This window comes from Ovis canadensis, chromosome 1, assembly GCF_042477335.2.
Source record: "Ovis canadensis isolate MfBH-ARS-UI-01 breed Bighorn chromosome 1, ARS-UI_OviCan_v2, whole genome shotgun sequence".
NCBI classification, from domain to species: domain Eukaryota; kingdom Metazoa; phylum Chordata; class Mammalia; order Artiodactyla; family Bovidae; genus Ovis; species Ovis canadensis.
Genome location: NC_091245.1, coordinates 17,496,877 through 17,516,416, shown reverse-complemented (window position 1 = coordinate 17,516,416; position 19,540 = coordinate 17,496,877). Strand labels below are relative to the sequence as shown.

The 19,540-nt window shown below is 37.5% G+C and overlaps 1 protein-coding gene across 4 annotated transcripts in view; it reads left to right on the top strand.

Annotated features, from left to right (window-relative positions):
• Window positions 1-19,540, top strand: part of FOXJ3 (forkhead box J3) — a 149,400-nt gene that overhangs the window by 24,066 nt on the left and 105,794 nt on the right. The window lies entirely within an intron of this gene.

Genomic DNA, 19,540 nt, shown 5'->3' with positions numbered 1-19,540 from the left:
TGATGGAACATACCTTTCGTTGGATAGTAGAGGATGAACATTCCGGGCATAGGGCAGGAGACTTGCTTTGTATGTTGGAGGAACAGTGAGGCCATTATAGCTGGAACAGAGCAAGTGATAGAGAGTTGGAATTAACCAGCTTTGGAGGGCAGAAGAGAGAAGAGGGATACAAAATTGTTAAGAGTCGTTAATGTGGAGTCATGGAATCTTCCGGCTTGAAAAGAAATTTTGGTGGTTTAGAATGCCACAAAAGAAAAATAAAGTTGCCTTTTTTGTTTTCATATGCTTGAATGTTTATCAGACTAAGGCTGATATCCTTTTTCCTCAGTGGGAAAGCTTTACCCTATGCTGTTTTGGCATTTCCCTAAGAATACATCTTCCAGCTTATAATGGAAATAGGTGGAGTGATGCTTTTCTACCTTGTTGGAGTCCATATGCCCCCACACCCCCACAACAGATACCTGTATAGTTTTGAAAAGAACTTCAAAAAAAAAAAAGGACTGTTATCTTTAATCTCCAAAGCTGCTGTAGAACTGATTTCACTTAAGAGTGATTTCTGCTTAATGTGTTGGGGAGAATCATTTTACCCTTTTTTGAATATTTAAAACTTTAGGTATGACCAAATCAGGTTATTTTTGTAGACTTTGATCTTCCACTGATCATAGATTTCCTTAAAGATACTTGTTTGTGGGTTATGTTAATCATGTATTAAAGTCATTCACTGAGATCTTATATCCCTCTATTTGAATAGTTCTGTCTAGGTGAAGCTTATATATGACATTGGATTAGGAATAATAGATACCTAACTTCTTTTGCTTGATAGAATTATATTATTGGAAGTGATGATGAAAGAGAAAAGATACCATGAATTATTTTATAATTTGCTTACTGTGTTATAATGCTTGTGTGTAATACTCTATAATCAAATTTTTATGGATATAGCTATAAATTTAGCAATTAGTAAACTGAGAAGTTCTGTGACATTTGAGTTGAGATACTTAGGATCCTTCTATCCTAATCTTTCATTTTTTGTAATATTTTGTATGGTCCAGTCCATCTGTGAGGCAGAGAATTCACATTCTCAGATATATGGGTAGACCATTGTTTGTCATTGATTCTTCTAATTGAAAGCCAGCTTTGGTTTGATATAAGGAGGAGAAGAAAAGAATGACCATTTTTTTGGTGATGGGAAGAGAAACTGAATTACTTAAAACCGCAATAAATTTTTGTCTGCTTTTGCATAGTCTTTTCCAAGCCAGAAATGGCCTCCAACTACACTATCCCAATAGAAGTAGAGTAAGAAGTCTTAAACTCAAACCCAGTGCAAACACTGCTTATTTGCCATAACTCTTTTTGTATATACTACCTTTATGTCTTGTATATACCTTTGTATGCTACCTGTCTATCTAGAAAGTGACTAACTTCAAGATAGGAAAGCATGTGAGTTGTTGGAGAAGAACCACCATATGGCTGGGAATGAGAAAATGGGTAAGCAGGTGGTGGGGAGGGTTGTAGGCATAGATTAGAGTGGGAGTGGATTACTTGTGTGAAGTAAAGATAGGGGGTGGAATGAAATCATGTGACAACTAAAAAATTTGTTAGGTAGGAGAAGGTACTTAGTAAGTGAATTAAAACTCTTCCTCTGCCCTTTAAGGTAAACAAGTTAAATATTGTTTTCTATAGATGATATTTGATCCCTGTTGAATTTGAGCATGTTAGAATTATTTTTTAAAATTATGCTAACTGTATTTTTATGATTAAAAAGTAATCATAAATCAATTATAGAAAATTTGGAAAAACAGAGATAGTCATTGTTGGTAATGTCTTATCATGTAATTTTATTCCAGTAGATATTGTGTGTTTAAAGGTGCCCCGAATTTTCTCTAAAAGAATGGTTGCAAAAGATTTTGTGTTATGATAGCTAAATACACTCAATTTTAGTCAGATTGCTCTTAACTAACATTTTGTTCTTTACTTGATAGTGTAGGTAAATTGCAGTTTCACAAAAGTTACTATAATAACATCATATACTATTACAGTATAACAAGATTGTTTTCTTTTTATCAGGATTCTGTCAGGAGGCAGAAACCACACCAGTTGTAAAACAGAGACTTTAATAGAGTCACTGAGTAGATTTGAAGTTGTTAACTAGATAATAGAATGGATAAAAATAAAACTACTTAAATTATCATGGAGATAGATACTTCCAGAAGCAGCTATGAGCCCTAAGAGCTTGGGCACCAAAGGGGAAACCTAGAGACTTAGAGGAAGGGTCCTGTGGAAACAATTCAGATCTCCAAGGTGAAGGTACTACATGCTGATGCTTGTGTTGAGTTCAGACTAGAAATCCCATAGGTTTGAAACCCAGAAATCTGGGGAAAGGGTGCTGGCTGGTGCTGGGGTCTTTGAGTAGGGTATGATTAAACTAGTTTCATGAGCGTTAGAAAAACTGAAAACTTTATTACTGCTATGGGGAAGACTTTCTGTTGTAGGGGTGAAGAAACCTTTGCTGGAATAGTGCTCCTATGAAGCCCAAAGAAGAGATGGGAAAGCACAGGATCTCTTTTTTTCCTCCAGGCTTGCAGTCCATCTTTAGTGTTCCCTCTTGGCAGACCCTTAGAGGAAATCAGCTGGCAAAGCAGAAATGTGGTTTGCAGGCAGAGTCCCACTTTCAGCATCGTTAAGGCAGGTGGGAAGAAGCAATGAGGGTTTGAAACTGAGGGGCAGTAACTTAATAACTTGTTTCAGCAAACTACTAAGAAATACAGTGTTAAAAAATGTTTTCTCAGCTCTGTTCTGCAGCCATTGTTTATGTGATTTTAGTAAGGTGTTTGCATGTTGCTAAAAAAGTGCTAATTTTATAAATCATGTGATATATATGAGTCACAGGTATTCCTTGCAGTCTGAATCTACTGCATTCATACCCTAAGTTTGAATAGTAGGAGTCTGGATAGTGAATACTGAGTCATATGCATTATTTTAAGTCCTGAGTTCTGAATAGCAAGAGTGAGAGTTCAGGTAATGATGGATATAGTTTCTGTCAGACAATAGAATCTTAAAAATTTAGCAGAATCTGTTTGCTTACTGAGTTTATAATAAGAGGCTTTGAATCCTGAGATGAATCTCCTTTTTATTTCCAGGTACAGACTCAGTAATAGCAAAAGCTTACTGAAGAAGCAAAAGTTTCCCTTGAACATTAGTTTTATGTAGATAGGTAAACACATATATGTATATAACATACTACTTTTACATATCATAACATTAGATTTTTTATAATTTGGTTTGATTAAAGCAAAATTTGATATTTCTCTGGACTTGTTAAAACATATCTGAATTGCCTAGCGTTTATGAGGATTGATTTTTTGGTTCACATGTGCATTCAGCCTAGGCACTAGGTTATCAGTAATACTTTCAAGCATCAGTCATTTTTGACCTTCTGCCTGAGATTTTTCCTTTCATTATCTCTTCTGTTTTTATGGTTCACACTTAAACCTTTTCCTTTTTGTTATGCTTCTCCTTTGAAGATGCCTTTTATTATTGATCCAGGCTGTTTGTTTATGATGTGAGGGAATCGACAGGGATTCTTAGCACTAGAAAAAGCTTGTGTGTTAGTGAATGAATTTCCTGGCCATCCGTCTTCTCATTGCCCTCCATTTGATATTGATAACTGTGCTGTTTAGAAATACCAGAGGTGGGTAGATTTGTTTTAAGGCTTCTTGCTGCCTGGTTTCTAGTCTCAGACTTGGTATTGTTAAGGCAGCTCTGGTATATAGTTGTAGAATCGGGTAGGTACAGGTTCAGATCTCTGCCACATATTATTCATAAGATCTTGGATAAGTTACTTCACTTTTCCTAGGTTTTTTTTGTAATAGAATTGTTAATGTTTACCTCACTGGCCTGTTTGGGTTCATGGGATTACATACATAAAGCATCTGGCATAATTTTTCCTCTCTTGTGTTTTCCAGTAGTAGAAAGGGCTTCCCAGGTGGCTCAGTGGTAAAGAATCCCCCTACCAATGTAGGAGACGTAGATTTGAGCCCTGGGACAGGAAGATCCCCTGGAGAAGGAAATGGCAACCCACTCCAGTATTCCTGTCTGGAGAATTCCATGGACAGAGGAGCCTGGCAGGCTATAGTCAATGGAGTCTCAAAGAGTGGACACGACTGAGTGACTGAGCACGCATTCAAACCCTCAATAGTAGAAAGCAAAAGGGATCATTATTTTTAGAACAAAAGAGGACATATTTGTATCCTTTGCTGTCAGCTCAAGAACATGGGATAGAAGAGAATTTCTTTCCTCCTTCTATTTCCCCTTTTCCCTAAATTCTTATTTTTAAATTTTCTTAAAAATTAAAAAAAAATTTTTTATGAAGGATGGTTGATTTTCAATGTTGTTTTTTCTAGTATATAGCAAAATGATTCAGTAATGCATACATATGTAGGTATATTCTTTCTCAGATATTTTTCCCACTATAGTTTATTACAAAACATTGAATATAGTTCCCTTTGCTACAGTAGGACCTTGTTGTCTATTTTATATATAGTAGTGTGTACCTGTTATTCTCAAGCTGCTAATTTATCCTCCCCTATACCTTTTCCCCTCTGGTAACCATAAGGTTTGTTTTCTATGTCTATGAGTCTGTTTCTATTTTGTTAAGTAAATTTTATATGTTTTTTTTTAATTATACATATAAATGATATATATTTGCCTTCCTGTCTGGCTTAATTCACTTAGTTTGGTACTCTCTAATCTGATAATTTACCAGTAGTGTTCAGGTTTGCAATTGACCTCAGGCTAAGGATGTTGCTGACATTTAATATTAGATTTTTATCATATTTATAATTAATATAGTTTCATGTTTTTATATCAGTTCCACACAGTGGCAGGAATAACTTGCATTATCATAGTCCATTATATTTATCAAACTTTTTGTAATTGAAATCTATTAATTTGAATGTTTAATTCTGACATGTTCCAATTAAATGAAGAGTAGTAATGAGAAACCATCTTAATTTTGACCATTACAGAAACTTTTCTAAAATCCGTTTTGAACTTTCTGGCTTATCTTCTAAAGCTTGCATCTCATGTGGTAGTCAGTAGTGTGATGTGGCTGTTTAAATTAATTAAATATCAGTTCCTCAGTCATATTAGCCACATTTTAAGTGCTTAATAGCCACATGGCCACTGACTGTCATATTGGCTAACACACAAACATTTCCATTGTTGTAGAAAGTTCTGTTGGATAGTGCTGGTCTAGAGTATCCTAAATGTAATTTAATCTTTGGTCTAAGCTGACTTCTAGGGCTTCCTTTTCTGAGCATCAGGTATTGAAGAGTACCATTGAGTATTCATTGACTTAAGGCTGTATAAAAATTATTATGGGACTAAATATTGACTTTGATAAGGGTGGTGTCATCTGCATATCTGAGGTTATTGATATTTCTCCTGGCAATCTTAATTCCAGCTTGTGCTTCCTCCAGCCCAGCGTTTCTCATGATGTGTACTCTTAATATAAGTTAAATAAGCAGGGTGACAATATACAGCCTTAATGTACTCCTTTTCCTATTTTGAACTGGTCTGTTGTTCCATGTCCGATTCTAACTGTTGCTTCCTGACCTGCATATAGGTTTCTCAAGAGGCAGGTCAGGTGGTCTGGTATTCCCATCTCTTTCAGAATTTCCCACAGTTTGTTGTGATCCACACAGTCAAAGGCTTTGGCATAGCCAATAAAACAGAAATAGATGTTTTTCTGGAACTCTCTTGCTTTTTCCATGATCCACCGGATGTTGGCAATTTGATCTCTGGTTCCTCTGCCTTTTCTAAATCCAGCTTGAACATCTGGAATTTCACAGTTCACGTATTACTGAAGCCTGGCTTGGTGAATTTTGAGCATTACTTTACTAGCGTGTGAGATGAGTGCAGTTGTGCGGTAGTTTCAGCATTCTTTGGCATTGCCTTTCTTTGGGATTGGAAGGAAAACTGACATTTTCCAGTCCTGTGGCCACTGCTGAGTTTTCCAAATTTGCTGACATATTGAGTGCAGCACTTTCACAGCATCATCTTTCAGGATTTGAAATAGCTCCGCTGGAATTCCATCACCTCCACTAGCTTTGTTCATAGTGATGCTTTCTAAGGCCCACTTGACTTCACATTCCAGGCTGTCTGGCTCTAGGTGAGTGATCACACCATTGTGATTATCTTGGTCGTGAAGATCTTTTTGTATAGTTCTTCTGTGTATTCTTGCCACGTCTTCTGAGTATCTTCTGCTTCTTTTAGGTCCATACCATTTCTGTCCTTTATCGAGCCCATCTTTGCATGAAATGTTCCCTTGGTATCTCTAATTTTCTTCATGAAAGTGAAAGAGAAGAGTGAAAAATGTTGGCTTAAAGCTCAACATTCAGAAAACTAATATATGGCAACTGGTCCCATCACTTCATGGCAAATAGATGGGGAAACAGTGGAAACAGTGTCAGACTTTATTTTTTTGGGCTCCAAAATCACTGCAGATGGTGACTGCAGCCATGAAATTAAAAGATGCTTTACTCCTTGGAAGGAAAGTTATGACCAGCCTAGATAGCATATTAAAAAGCAGAGACATTCCTTTGCCAACAAAGGTCCATCTAGTCAAGGCTATGGTTTTTACAATGGTCATGTATGGATGTGAGAGTTGGACTGTGAAGAAAGCTGAGCAGCAAAGAATTGATGGTTTTAAACTGTGGTGTTGGAGAAGACTCTTTGGAGTCCCTTGGACTGCAGGGAGATCCAGCCAGTCCATTCTAAAGCAGATCAGTCCTGGGTGTTCATGGGAAGGACTAATGCTAAAGCTGAAACTCCCAATACTTTGACCACCTCATACAAAGAGTTGACTCGTTGGAAAAGACTCTGATGCTAGGAAGGATTGGGGCAGGAGGAGAAGGGGGCGACAGAGGATGAGATGGCTGGATGGCATCACCAACTCGATGGACGTGAGTTTGAGTGAACTCCGGGAGCTGATGATGGACAGGGAGGCCTGGCGTGCTGCGATTCATGGGGTCGCAAAGAGTCAGACACGACTGATCGACTGAACTGAAATATTGACTTTGATAGCTTACTTTGTGGTATTGTTACTAATATACTCGACCAGGCATTTAAGCATTTTAAAATACATTAATTAAACTTCCCCTCACAACTCTCTGAGGTTGGTCTGATTATTATCTTCATTTCACAGATGAGGAAAGTGAGTAAAAAACAACTCAAAACATACAGTGATTAAGGGACAGAGCTGGGTTTCATTCACAGGTCTTGCTCCAGGGCCAGTGCTCTTACTCACTAAATTCTACCTTCTGGCTCTCAGTATTTATCATAATTTGAGGCTTTCTCTTAAATGAGAAATGCTAAAAAATACTCTGCTTAATTGAAGATACTGTTAAAGAGTAAGTGCAAAGGGAAAATGCCAATGCAGGAAACAAGGAAAAATGATAGAAAAATAGTGATTTAATTTTGAAACACATTATCTAAAATTGAAAAAACCTTTCTTGAAAGGCAGCAGTTTTTTAAAAGGTGGGTGGAGAAATTTAAATTGTCATGAATTCATATACATGGAGGGAAATAATATCAGAGGTAATAGAGACTACAAAGCATCACTGAATATACTTGCACAATAAAGGAGTTGTTAAATTTAAAATCTGTGCCTGCCAACAGTGCACAGAATATAAAATAATAGTACTGAACAATAAAAAAATTTTATGGTTTGATTCAGTAAAACATATTTTAGTCAAGTTTTGCTTAGTTACAAGTAAAGGAAGCCAGCACTGGATATATATCCAAAAGTAAAGGAATTTATTTGGTGAATACTGCAGTATTTCATGGAATCCAGAGATAGCTGGATCTCATAATAGAACTTACATTCTTAGGAACCTAGGCAGTGTATTTTCTTCTCTCTTGCTTTTCCCTGAGTGTAACTTATTTCTTCATTTTTTACAAACCAACTTTGCTTTGCTTTTCTGGCACATGGCTATCCCATACCTCACAAGTACATAGCTTGTTCATTCAGGAGACCAGCCCAAACTGTTTCAGTCCTGATACTGAACTTCCTGAAGAAGAAAATTCAGGCAAGCAATTTGGGTCAGGTACAAATCCTTTAATCTGTTGTTGTGGTAGTGACTTATAGGGCCCTGGAAATGGAGCCAACACTGAGAAAGGGCTTGGTGAGCTAGGCAGAACTCGACAAAAAGTTTGTGATACAAAGCAGCGCTGAACATGTATTCATTGTTGGGTGATAAGAGTTAGGATTTCAAGAGAGAATATTTATAGTGTTTAGAGCTTTTCCTTACTGTTACATTGGTAGTGAATGAAAAACTTGATTCCCATCTTCATATCTTCATATCAGAACAGAGTATCCTTAGGATTGTGTATTTGAAATTGGACTCCTGCTTCAGTTTTGTTCAGTTTGACATATATATGTGTATGTATATTTTGTGTATGTGTATATATACAGACACACATACATATATATTTTTGGCTCAGGGTGCAGGATCCTAGTCCCCTGAAGGAATTGAACCCCTGTCCCCTGCAGTGGAAGCCTGGAGTCTTAACCACTGGACTGCTCGGGAAGTCCCGAGTTTGACATGTATATTGAATACTTACTATGTGCTTATTTGTATTCAAGATTCTCATAAAAGCAACAAAAGCAGGGAAAAAAGGTTAGTCTGCCCATAGTATGGCTTACTTGAGAACCTGAGGGATAGGTGCTATGGACAGGTCTCTGTGGAAGGTTATATCGCCAAATAGGGATTTTAAGCAGAGGAACCCATTTCTTCGTAGTATGTTAACATTCTTCCTTCCCACCTCCCACATAGCTTAAAGTGGGGGAGAGCTTAAAGTGATTAGCTGTGTAAAAAAGCACAATCCATGCAGGTTATGGAAAGATGAGACTATTTGAGTAAATGGAGACTGAGATAAATATAGTGCTTCTTAATATATTACAGGTAGGTCTGTAGAAAATTGAAAACAAGAAGAAGAAAAAAAAAAAACAAGAAGAAAAGCCCGTGTAATGTAATGAGAGGAATGCTGGTTTGGAAGCCATATAAAATGGGGATAGTCATTCATATTTCCTTGCAACACAAATCAGTTATGTTTGTTTTTGATACCAAGAAGAAACCTAAAAGGATACAAATTCATGAAGGAAGATTATTAACTGCCTTTCAGATTGATTTCAGACATGTTACTGGGTATGGAGTAGTATCTCATTATGATTTTCCTGATGACTGATGATGTTGAACATTTTTTAATGTACTTAATGACTACTTGTATGCCTTTGTTTTTAAAACTGTATAGCTTGTCTTCAAATTGCATTGTAAGAGTTCTTTATATATTATGGATGCAAATTATTTTGTTAAAAAGTAAAATTTTGATAGCATCCAGTTTACCAATTTTTTCTTTCATAGTGTTTTATTTTTATGTCTTAGCTGAGAAATCCTTGTTGTTGTTCAGTTACTCAGTCGTGTCTGACTCTTTGTGACCCCATGGACTGCAGCAGGCCAGGCTTCCCTGTCCTTCACCGTGTCCCGAAGCTTGCTCAAACTCATGTCTTGAGTCGGTGATGCCATCCAGCCATCTTGTCCTCTGTTGTCCCCCTTCTCCTCCTGCCTTCAATCTTTCCTAGTCTCAGGGTCTTTTCTAATGTGTTAGCTCTTCGCATCAGGTGGCCACAAGTATTGGAGCTTCAGTTTCAGCATCAGTCTTTCCAGTGAATATTCAGGGTTGGTTTCCTTTAGGATTGACTGGTTTGATCTTCTTGCTGTCCAGGGATAAATCCTTACCCACTCCAAATTGCAAAATTTTTTTTTTGTTTTATTGAGATTTAACTGACATGATACAGTTTGATGTTTGGCATATATACATACCCATAAAATCATTACCACAACATGTCCATCATTTTCAAAAGTTACCTGGTGTCCCTGTGATTCTTCCCTCTTATTCCTGTCTCTACAAGATAACAGTTAATCTGCTTTACTGTTTGTTTCTATTTTCTAGAATTTTATAGAAATGGAATCATATGATCTGTATTCTTTTTTGGTCTGGCATCTTTTATTCAGCACAGTTATTTTAAGATTCATGTGTGTCTCTGCAAGTATCAATAGTTTATTCTGTTCCATTGGATTTATGTATAGCAGTTTGCATATTCATTTACCTGATGATGGATTTCTCGATTGTTTCCAGCTTTAACTGTTACAAATAAAAATGCTGTGAACATTTGTATATATGTCTTTGTGTGGACATATGATTTATTTTAGATAAGTACCTCGGAGTGAAATGACCCTTAGCACTTGGTGGGTGCATGTCCAGCTGAGCCACAAGGGATCTTCCCATGTATAACTTTAGCAACTGTCAAAACTGTTTTAGAAATCATGGTGGCATTTTATGTTCCCACCAGCAATGTATGAGAGTTCCATTTGCTTCATGTCTTTGTTAGTACTTTGTATGGCCAGTCTTTTGATTTTAGCCATTCTAGCAGGTATGCAGTGATACCTCAGTGTAGTTTAATCTGCAGTTCCTTAATTACTAATGATGTTGAGTATCTTTTCATGTGCCATAACATACTTACTTTCTTAGTTGAAGTATCTGTTCAAATCTTTTGCCCATTTTTAAAAACTGAATTTTCTTTATCAGTGAGTTTTGAGAGTTCTTTATATATCCTGGATACAAATTCTTCCTAAGATATATGCTTTGCAAATGTTTTCTTCCAGTCTGTGGCTTGTCTTTTCGTTCTAACAGTGTGTTTTGAAGAATATAAGTTTTTGATTTGATAAAGTTTAATTTGTCAGTTGTTTTATGAATTGTAATTTTTCATGTCATATCTAAAAAATGTTTGCCTAACCAAATGTTATAAAGATTTTCTCTTATGATTTCTTCTGTAAGTTTTATAGTTCTAATGTTTACATTTAGTTCTGGGATTCATTTATCAAGTTTTTGTGTATGATGTGAGGTAAGGGGTCGTTGTTAACTTTTCTTCCCATACAGGTAGCCAGGCAGTTGTTTCAGCATCAATTTTTGGAAGTCTTTCCTTTCCCTGCCAACTTGTCTTGGCACATTTATCGAAAATCACTTGGCTGTATATGTTGGGTCTATTTTTGGATTCTGTTCTGTTGATTTATGTATCCTTTCACCAAAACCACTTGTCTTGATTACTGTAGTTTTGCAGTAAGTCTTGAACTCTGAGTCTTAAGTACTTCATGCTTTACAAGTTGAGGAAAGAGCTCGATAATCCTGTATTTTCTTAGTGATGGGTTAAACATTAAGATAAAGACAGACGTTCATATATATGAATTACCAATTAAATTTTTCAGAGATGGTAAAGAACTATGGCTTCCTTGAGCACAGGAGAGGAAATAGTTCCACTGAGGAAAGATGGTGGTCGTTTATAGAAGAAGTTTCTGTAAGGAGAAAAAGATAAAGTCTATGTTAAAGACAGCGAAGATAGGCTTTAAAGTGATGATGGCAAGAAACAAGAAGTAGAAACAAAGACTATAAGGTCCTTATGAGCCAGTAGTGGAGAAGGCAATGGCACCCCACTCCAGTACTCTTGCCTGGAAAATCCCGTGGACGGAGGAGCCTGGTAGGCTGCAGTCCATGGGGTTGCTAAGAGTCGGACATGACTGAGCGACTTCACTTTGACTTTTCACTTTCATGCATTGGAGAAGGAAATGGCAACCCACTCCAGTATTCTTGCCTAGAGAATCCCAGGAATGGGGGAGCCTGGTGAGCTGCCATCTTTGGGGTCGCACAGAGTCGGACATGACTGAAGCGATTTAGCAGCAGCAGCAGCATGAGCCAGTAGTGAAATAAGCAAGATAATTCTCCCCTGGAGTCTAAGCTGCAACAACTTGAACAGATTATTAGTAAATGTTTCACCCTACGTTGTGTGGGATTTCTATGAAAATTAATCCTCTTCAGACCTCTTCATACCACAGAATGATAATCAGTATTAATGTATTATATTAATTGATAATGATTCATGGGCACTTAGAAAAGAAAGTCTTATTTATATATTAACTAATGGGTAGCATCTTAAACTTTTTGGTATCAAAAATTATTTAGTGTTCAAAGAGCATGTGTTTGTGAATTTTATCTATCAAAATTGATTGTATTGAAAAGTTAAAACTAAAACAAAATTAAAATATTTGTTAATTTACATATATATAGTAAACTAATTATATGTTAACATAGATAAGATTGTATGAAAAATCATTGTATTTTCTAAAACAAAAATTTAGAAGATTGGTGTTGCTTTACATTTTTGCAAATTTTTAAAATGTCTGGCTTCATAAAGATAGCTGGATTATATTCTGTGCCTCATCATTCAGTCTTTTTTGATAGCACCCATCACATAGCATCTGAACAGCTCCATTGCACACTTTTGAGAGGATGACAATGAAAATGACAAATAATGTCTTACTCTGAAAACTGTTTTGATCCTTTAGATCCCCTGAAGGGGTTTGGACTACACTCGAGGACCACTGAGCCATAAACATCATATGTAGCAGCTTAAGCTGTTTCTTTAGCATTTTCTGTGTATCACACTCAACACTTAAAACTTAAATGTGCTCACGTTCCATGATTTTAACCTTCTGTTAACATGGATGCCATATTATTGGTATAATGTCATGGAGGCAGTGTGTATGGAGATATCCAGTAAATGTTGTATATCGTGAGTTGAAGCAGTATGGTTGCAGAGAGGTCAGGATAAACACTTAAATGAGTAAATACATGTGACTCAGAGGACGTTTATTATTGCATGAAAGTGAAAGTCACTCAGTCGTGTCCCGACTCTTTGCAACCCTATGGAATTCTCCAGGCCAAAATACTGAAGTGGGTAGACTTCCCCTTCTCTAGGGGATCTTCCCAACCCAGGGATCAAACCCAGGTCTCCCGCATTGCAGGCAGATTCTTTACCTGCTGAGCCACAGGGGAAGCCCGAGAATACTGGCGTGCATAGCCTATCCCCTCTCCATCGGATCTTCCTGACCCAGGAATAGAACCTGGATCTCCTGCATTGCAGGTGGGTTCTTTACCAACTGAGATATGAGGGAAGCCCTTATTATTGCATGCTGCTGCTGCTGCTAAGTCGCTTCAGTTATGTCCGACTCTGTGTGACCCCATAGATGGCAGCCCACTAGGCTCCTCCGTCCATGGGATTTTCCAGGCAAGAGTACTGGAGTGGGGTGCCATTGCCTTCTCCTTTATTATTGCATATACACATATTTTTAGAGAACTGAGTATAAGAACTATTGTGATAGCAGATTCTGTCTTGGTTTTTAAGTAACATGTAAAGATGCCTTTGAGTATTCTTATATCAAAGGGATTCTTGTTCATTAGCTTTCTAGCTGCTCAAGACACATAGAGATTCTAATATGTAGAGTGAAATATAAGTGCAAAATACAGTACTTGCATGATGACTGAATGTAGTTCAGTGGTTAATGTCCAGAAATATTTGTTTTTTCCTCCTTAAATTGTAGAATAAAATATTTTTAAGGTGAAAATTACATATATAGCATAAAGGTATCTTTTGACAGTATGATCCCTAAGCTTTAGCTCAGATGGCCTTTTAACTTTGAGTATGGCTTGTATGAATTTATGAATTTCAGATTATATATTTGAATAATAGAGTAATTTGGAGAGAATCTAGAGAAGAGCAGTAACTATATTATGGTTCTTAATTCAAATCCTGTTGGAGTTCTGGACATTGAACTTTGGGAAGGAACCCAAATGGTCTTAATACTGTAAATAATATGAAGCTTCATTGTGATGGTGACTGGTTAGCGTCATCATCACAATTTGACCAGTTCTCATATTCCAAGATAGACTTTAAAGAAATTTTCTTCTGTAGTGAGGGAGATATAGAATAGCCTGTTAAAATATTGTTATTTCAAACACAATGAATTACTACATACGTTTTGTGAACTTTTCTTCCCTTGGAGATAAAGAATATTGTTGGTCTCCAAAACAGGTCTCCAAACCAGGGATTTTAAAAATGATATAATGAAGTTCTTTTTCATCTCTGATTTTATGATAGATATCTCTGAAATGACAATTGTGTTTGCAAATGGCAGTTGCCTCACTAAATCCCTCAAGTTTTTGCATAAGTTGTTGTGAATATTTGGAATTATAGGAGTGAGACAAAAGTTGTGAAGGTCAAGGGTTTTGACTTGTGAACTTGTACTATTTGTGTATTGGATTTCTTATCCTAAATTATGATTCTTCCACCTGTATTCTCACTTCAACCAGTGAGGATTTTTGTAGCTTGTCTTTTAAAAAGATCATTATTCATTGGAAGTTTAGAGGCTCAGTCATTTATACCTTAGTGGTGATTAGTTTGATGCTGTCCACTTTCCTCCTAAATAGAGCAGAGATCAACTGCTTTGAAAAGATGAGAGTGTTTACTGGAAGAGAAGAGCAAGTTATTAATTTTGGAGCATATAATACCAACTTCAAGGATGAATTTTGGAGGCTTATGTCAGTGTGAGATGGGAGAGCCAAGATAAAGATGGTACTTAGAAGTGTGCCTGATATAAACCATGTGCATTGAATTTTATCAGGAACAAACTGGTTCTATACCAGGAAAATTGAAAAGTTTATTTCTTTTTTTCCCTTGTTATACTTCTGTCTCTCTGCTGCAAAATATCCAGCTGGGGCTTTTATACTTTTAGAACTTTGGATTTTTAGAACTCCTTTATAGAATAAATAAGATTTTGTGGGCTGTTTCAGGAATCATCATCATAGAATCCCACAGAAAAGCATGTTTTCAATTCTCATATGCAGTCTACAAACAAGATTTAAAAACACAGCCCTTTCTGGGTCATTTCTTTGGAGTAAATAATTGAATGAGGGGCTCATTTCCATTGAAGTTGCTAAATGATTATTGTATGATTTAGGGCGTGTCAGATTAAAACCACTGAGTAAGAGTGACAGTCATTTAAAATTTAGAAAATTCTGAAGAGTAGGAATTTGATGATGATAGGTAATATTTATTGAATGGTTATTTACAAAACTCTTCTTCAGTTAGTTCAGCTGCTCAGTCGTGTCTGACTCTTTGAGACCCCATGGACTGCAGCACTCCAGGCCTCCCTGTCCATCACCAACTCCCAGAGTTTACCCAAACTCACGTCCGTTGAGTCAACGATGCCATCCAACCATCTCATCCTCTGTCGTCCCCTTCTTCTCCCGCCTTCAGTCTTTCCCAGCATCAGGGTCTTTTCAAATGAGCCAGCTCTTCACATCAGGTCTTCTTAGTGGTTTGTATATATAATCCTCATTTAATCCTCACAACAGTTCTTTGGAGTGAGTACTGTTTTTATCCTCACCTTACAAAGGAGGAAACTGAGGCAAAGCGAGGCTGATTTACTTGTTTTAGGTCATATAACTAAAAGTGAAAGAACTTGAATTTCAGTACAGGCAGTTTGCTCCAGAGCCTGTGATTTTTTTTTAAATTTATTTATTTTTAACTGAAGGATAATGGCTTTACAGTATTGTGTTGGTTATTGCCATACATCAACACGAATCAGCCATAGGTATAGTATGTTCCCTCCCTCTTGCAACTCCCTTCCACCCCCTGCCTCACCCTACCCCTCTAGGTTGTCACAGAGCCTGGGTTTGAGTTCTTTCAGCCATAAAACAGAGCCTGTGTTCTTAATCACCATATCTTTTCTAAAGTAGGATGTTGGCCATATTATTTTGCTGAAATTGAACTAAGAATAGAAACTTTGGCTTTGCTGGTATATGATAACAAATTTTGAAAAATAACAACAGCTCCTTTTGCTTGCAACTTAAATTGCTTCAGTTATACATTAAAAAAAATTTTTTTTAACGTCACATTCTTCCAAAATGTAAGGTCAATCTGTAGTAGATTATTTTTTCACTTTTTAGGTTTCTGCCGCAGTATGCCTTGGGTACCCAAATATCTACATGTACTCTTCTTCCTATAAGTAGAACTCACTTCCCCGTTTCCCCCTTTCCCAAGAGAAACAACCTAGAATTTTATCCAGTTATTATCAGTCAGTTCAGTCGCTCAGTCGTGTCCAACTTTTTGCGACCTCATGAATTGCAGCACGCCAGGCCTCCCTGTCCATCACCAACTCCTGGAGTACACTCAGACTAACGTCCATCGAGTCAGTGATGCCATCCAGCCATCTCATCCTCCATCGTCGCCTTCTCCTCCTGCCCCCAATCCCTCCCAGCATCAGAGTCTGTCCAGTGAGTCAACTCTTCGCATGAGGTGACCAAAGTACTGGAGTTTCAGCTTCAGCATCATTCCCTCCAAAGAAATCCCAGGGTTGATCTCCTTCAGAATGGACTGGTTGGATCTCCTTGCAGTCCAAGGGACTCTCAAGAGTCTTATCCAACACCACAGTTCAAAAGCATCAATTCTTTGGCGCTCAGCTTTCTTCATAGTCCAGCACTCATGTCCATACATGACCACAGGAAAAACCATAGCCTTGACTAGATGGACCTTTGTTGACAAAGTAACATCTCTGCTTTTGAATATGCTATCTAGGTTGGTCACAACTTTTCTTCCAAGGAGTAAGCATCTTTTAATTTCATGGATGCAGTCACCATCTGCAGTGATTTTGGAGCCCCCAAAAATAAAGTCTGACACTGTTTCCCCTTCTATTTCTCATGAAGTGATGGGACCAAATGCCATGATCTTTGTTTTCTGAATGTTGAGCTTTAAGCCAACTTTTTCACTCTCCACTTCCACTTTCATCAAGAGGCTTTTTAGCTCCTCTTCACTTTCTGCCATAAGGGTAGTGTCATCTGCATATCTGAGGTTATTGATATTTCTTCCAGCAATCTTGATTCCAGCTTGTGCTTCTTCCAGCCCAGTGTTTCTCATGATGTACTCTGCATACAAGTTAAATAAGCAGGGCGATAATATACAGCCTTGACGTACTCCTTTTCCTATTTGGAACCAGTCTGTTGTTCCATGTCCAGTTCTAACTGTTGCTTCCTGACCTGCATACAGGTTTCTCAAAAGGCAGGTCAGGTGGTCTGGTATTCCCGTCTCTCTCAGAATTTTCCACAGTTTATTGTGATCCACACAGTCAAAGGCTTTGGCATAGTCAATAAAGCAGAAATAGATGTTGTTCTGGAACTCTCTTGCTTTTTCGATGATCCTTCGGATGTTGGCAATTTGATCTCTGGTTCCTCTGCCTTTTTCTAAAACCAGCTTGAACATCTGGAAGTTCACGGTTCACGTATTGCTGAAGCCTGGCTTGGAGAATTTTGAGCATTGCTTTACTTGTGCAATTGTGTGGTAGTTTGGGCAATCTTTGGCATTGCCTTTCTTAGGGATTGAAATGAAAACTGACCTTTTTCAGTCCTGTGGCCACTGCTGAGTTTTCCCAATTTGCTGGCATACTGAGTGCAGCACTTTCACAGCATCATCTTTCAGGATTTGAAACAGCTCAACTGGAATTCCATCACCTCCACTAGCTTTGTTCGTAGTGATGCTTTCTAAGGCCCACTTGACTTCACTTTCCAGGATATCTGGCTCTAGGTGAGTGATCACACCATGGTGATTGTCTGGGTCGTGAAGATCTTTTTTTGTACAGTTCTTCAGTGTATTCTTGTCACCTCTTAATATTTTCTGCTGCTTTTAGGTCTAGACCATTTCTGTCCTTTATCGAGCCCATTTTTGCATGAAATGTTCCCTTGGTATCTCCAATTTTCTTGAAGAGATCTCTAGTCTTTCCCATTCTGTTGTTTTCCTCTATTTTTTTGCATTGATCACTGAGGAAGGCTTTCTTATCTCCTCTTATTATTCTTTGGAACTCTGCATTCAGATGCTTATATCTTTCCTTTTCTCCTTTGCTTTTGGCTTCTCTTCTTTTCACAGCTATTTGTATGGTCTCCTCAGACAGCCATTTGGCTCTTTTGCATTTCTTTTCCATGGGGATGGTCTTGATCCCTGTTTCCTGTACAATGTCTCGAATCTCAGTCCATAGTTGATCAGGCACTCTATCTATCAGATCTATTCCCTTAAATCTATTTCTCACTTCCACTATATAGTCATAAGAGATTTGATTTAGGTCATACCTCAATGATCTAGTGGTTTTCCCTACTTTCTTCAATTTCAGTCTGATTTTGGCAATAAGGATTTATTATATCCAGCTGAAATTCTAAGCTCTCTGGTGCTTTCACTTTCAGTAGATCCCAGAGTGGCTTCTAGGTTTTTGGTAGAGGAGAAGGAATAGAATAAAAGCAATAAAAGCTGTTAGTTAGAAAATGGGATAATGAGAAGCACAATATAGCCTCTAGGCCATATTGGTTATAAAATCCTCCTGGGTAGCAGTGGGAGAGCCTCACTCCATGACAGTATAATAAGTTCCTTGATTCTGCTGTTGGGCTCTGCATTGTTCCCTGTGCCTTCTGAAGGGGCTCACCTTGTGTAGTATCCCCTGTGGCCACATCTGAGGTGGGTATGGGTGAAGATGCCCTTTCTGGGAAATGCACAACTTTATAGCTCACTTCTTACTGATTAGCTTGGGTATTATTTTGGATGCCTAAGAGACTTTTGCAGTCTAGGGACCCCTCTGCCCCCATACGGTTATTTTAAAAAGCTTAATTATTTAGACTTTCTGCTACTTTGAGCCAAAGGACATGCCTAGGCAGAATTTTTCAATGTGAAGACTCTGCCCTCTGTGCTTGGAACTAACCCCAGGGACTTCTAACCTTCTGGTGCCATGGAATCCCTTCAAAGTCTGGTGAAACCTGTGGACACTTCTCAGAATAAAGTCTCAAAATGCATAAAATAATATACTTAGGATTATAAAAGAAACCACTTTATATTAGCAAAATATTAACTTTATAACAGTAATAGATGTATCTTTGAATTAACACATTAAATAAATTAAATAAAAAATCTAATGGCAAATCTTAATACACTGTTATAAATTTGAAGTAGTGAAGTTAAAAAGTTGAGATTCTGCAACATTTATCACATTATATGAATATATTAGTGATTTTTGTTGATGGCAGAGTCATGGGTACTGTTAATGCTACTGTGATTTGTTGTCTACTTTCCTGATTAAAGAAATTGCTTAGTTTCAGTTACAAGTTAGTGGAAATAAAGGCTATATTTTCCCCCATCCAAGTTCTTTCACCTCCTGAGGGAATGATGGCTCTGGTGAGGCCATTGAAGTGTAATAGTCTTTAGTAGAAAGTCAGCACCCTCACAACATTGCTTTTTTGTGGCAAGACAACGCTCTTCTCTAGTCAGTTACTTCAGTTTGCTCTTTCAGAAGCAGTTTGTGTTTTTTTTCAACCATGTAGGGCTTCAAGTTATAGGACTTTTAGCTTACCTGCAGGCCATAAGCAGAGAGTACCTTCCTTAGCAAATCTGCGTTTTCTCCATCTCTGCTTGCAACTCTATTTGAAGTTAATTTTTCTTTTAGGACTTTGTTTTAATTAACTAGGAGGAGGCAGCACATGCCAGTACTCTCAATTTTTCCTATAGTACTTCTCTACTTGCTATATGTATAGTCTCCGTTGGCATATGATCTGT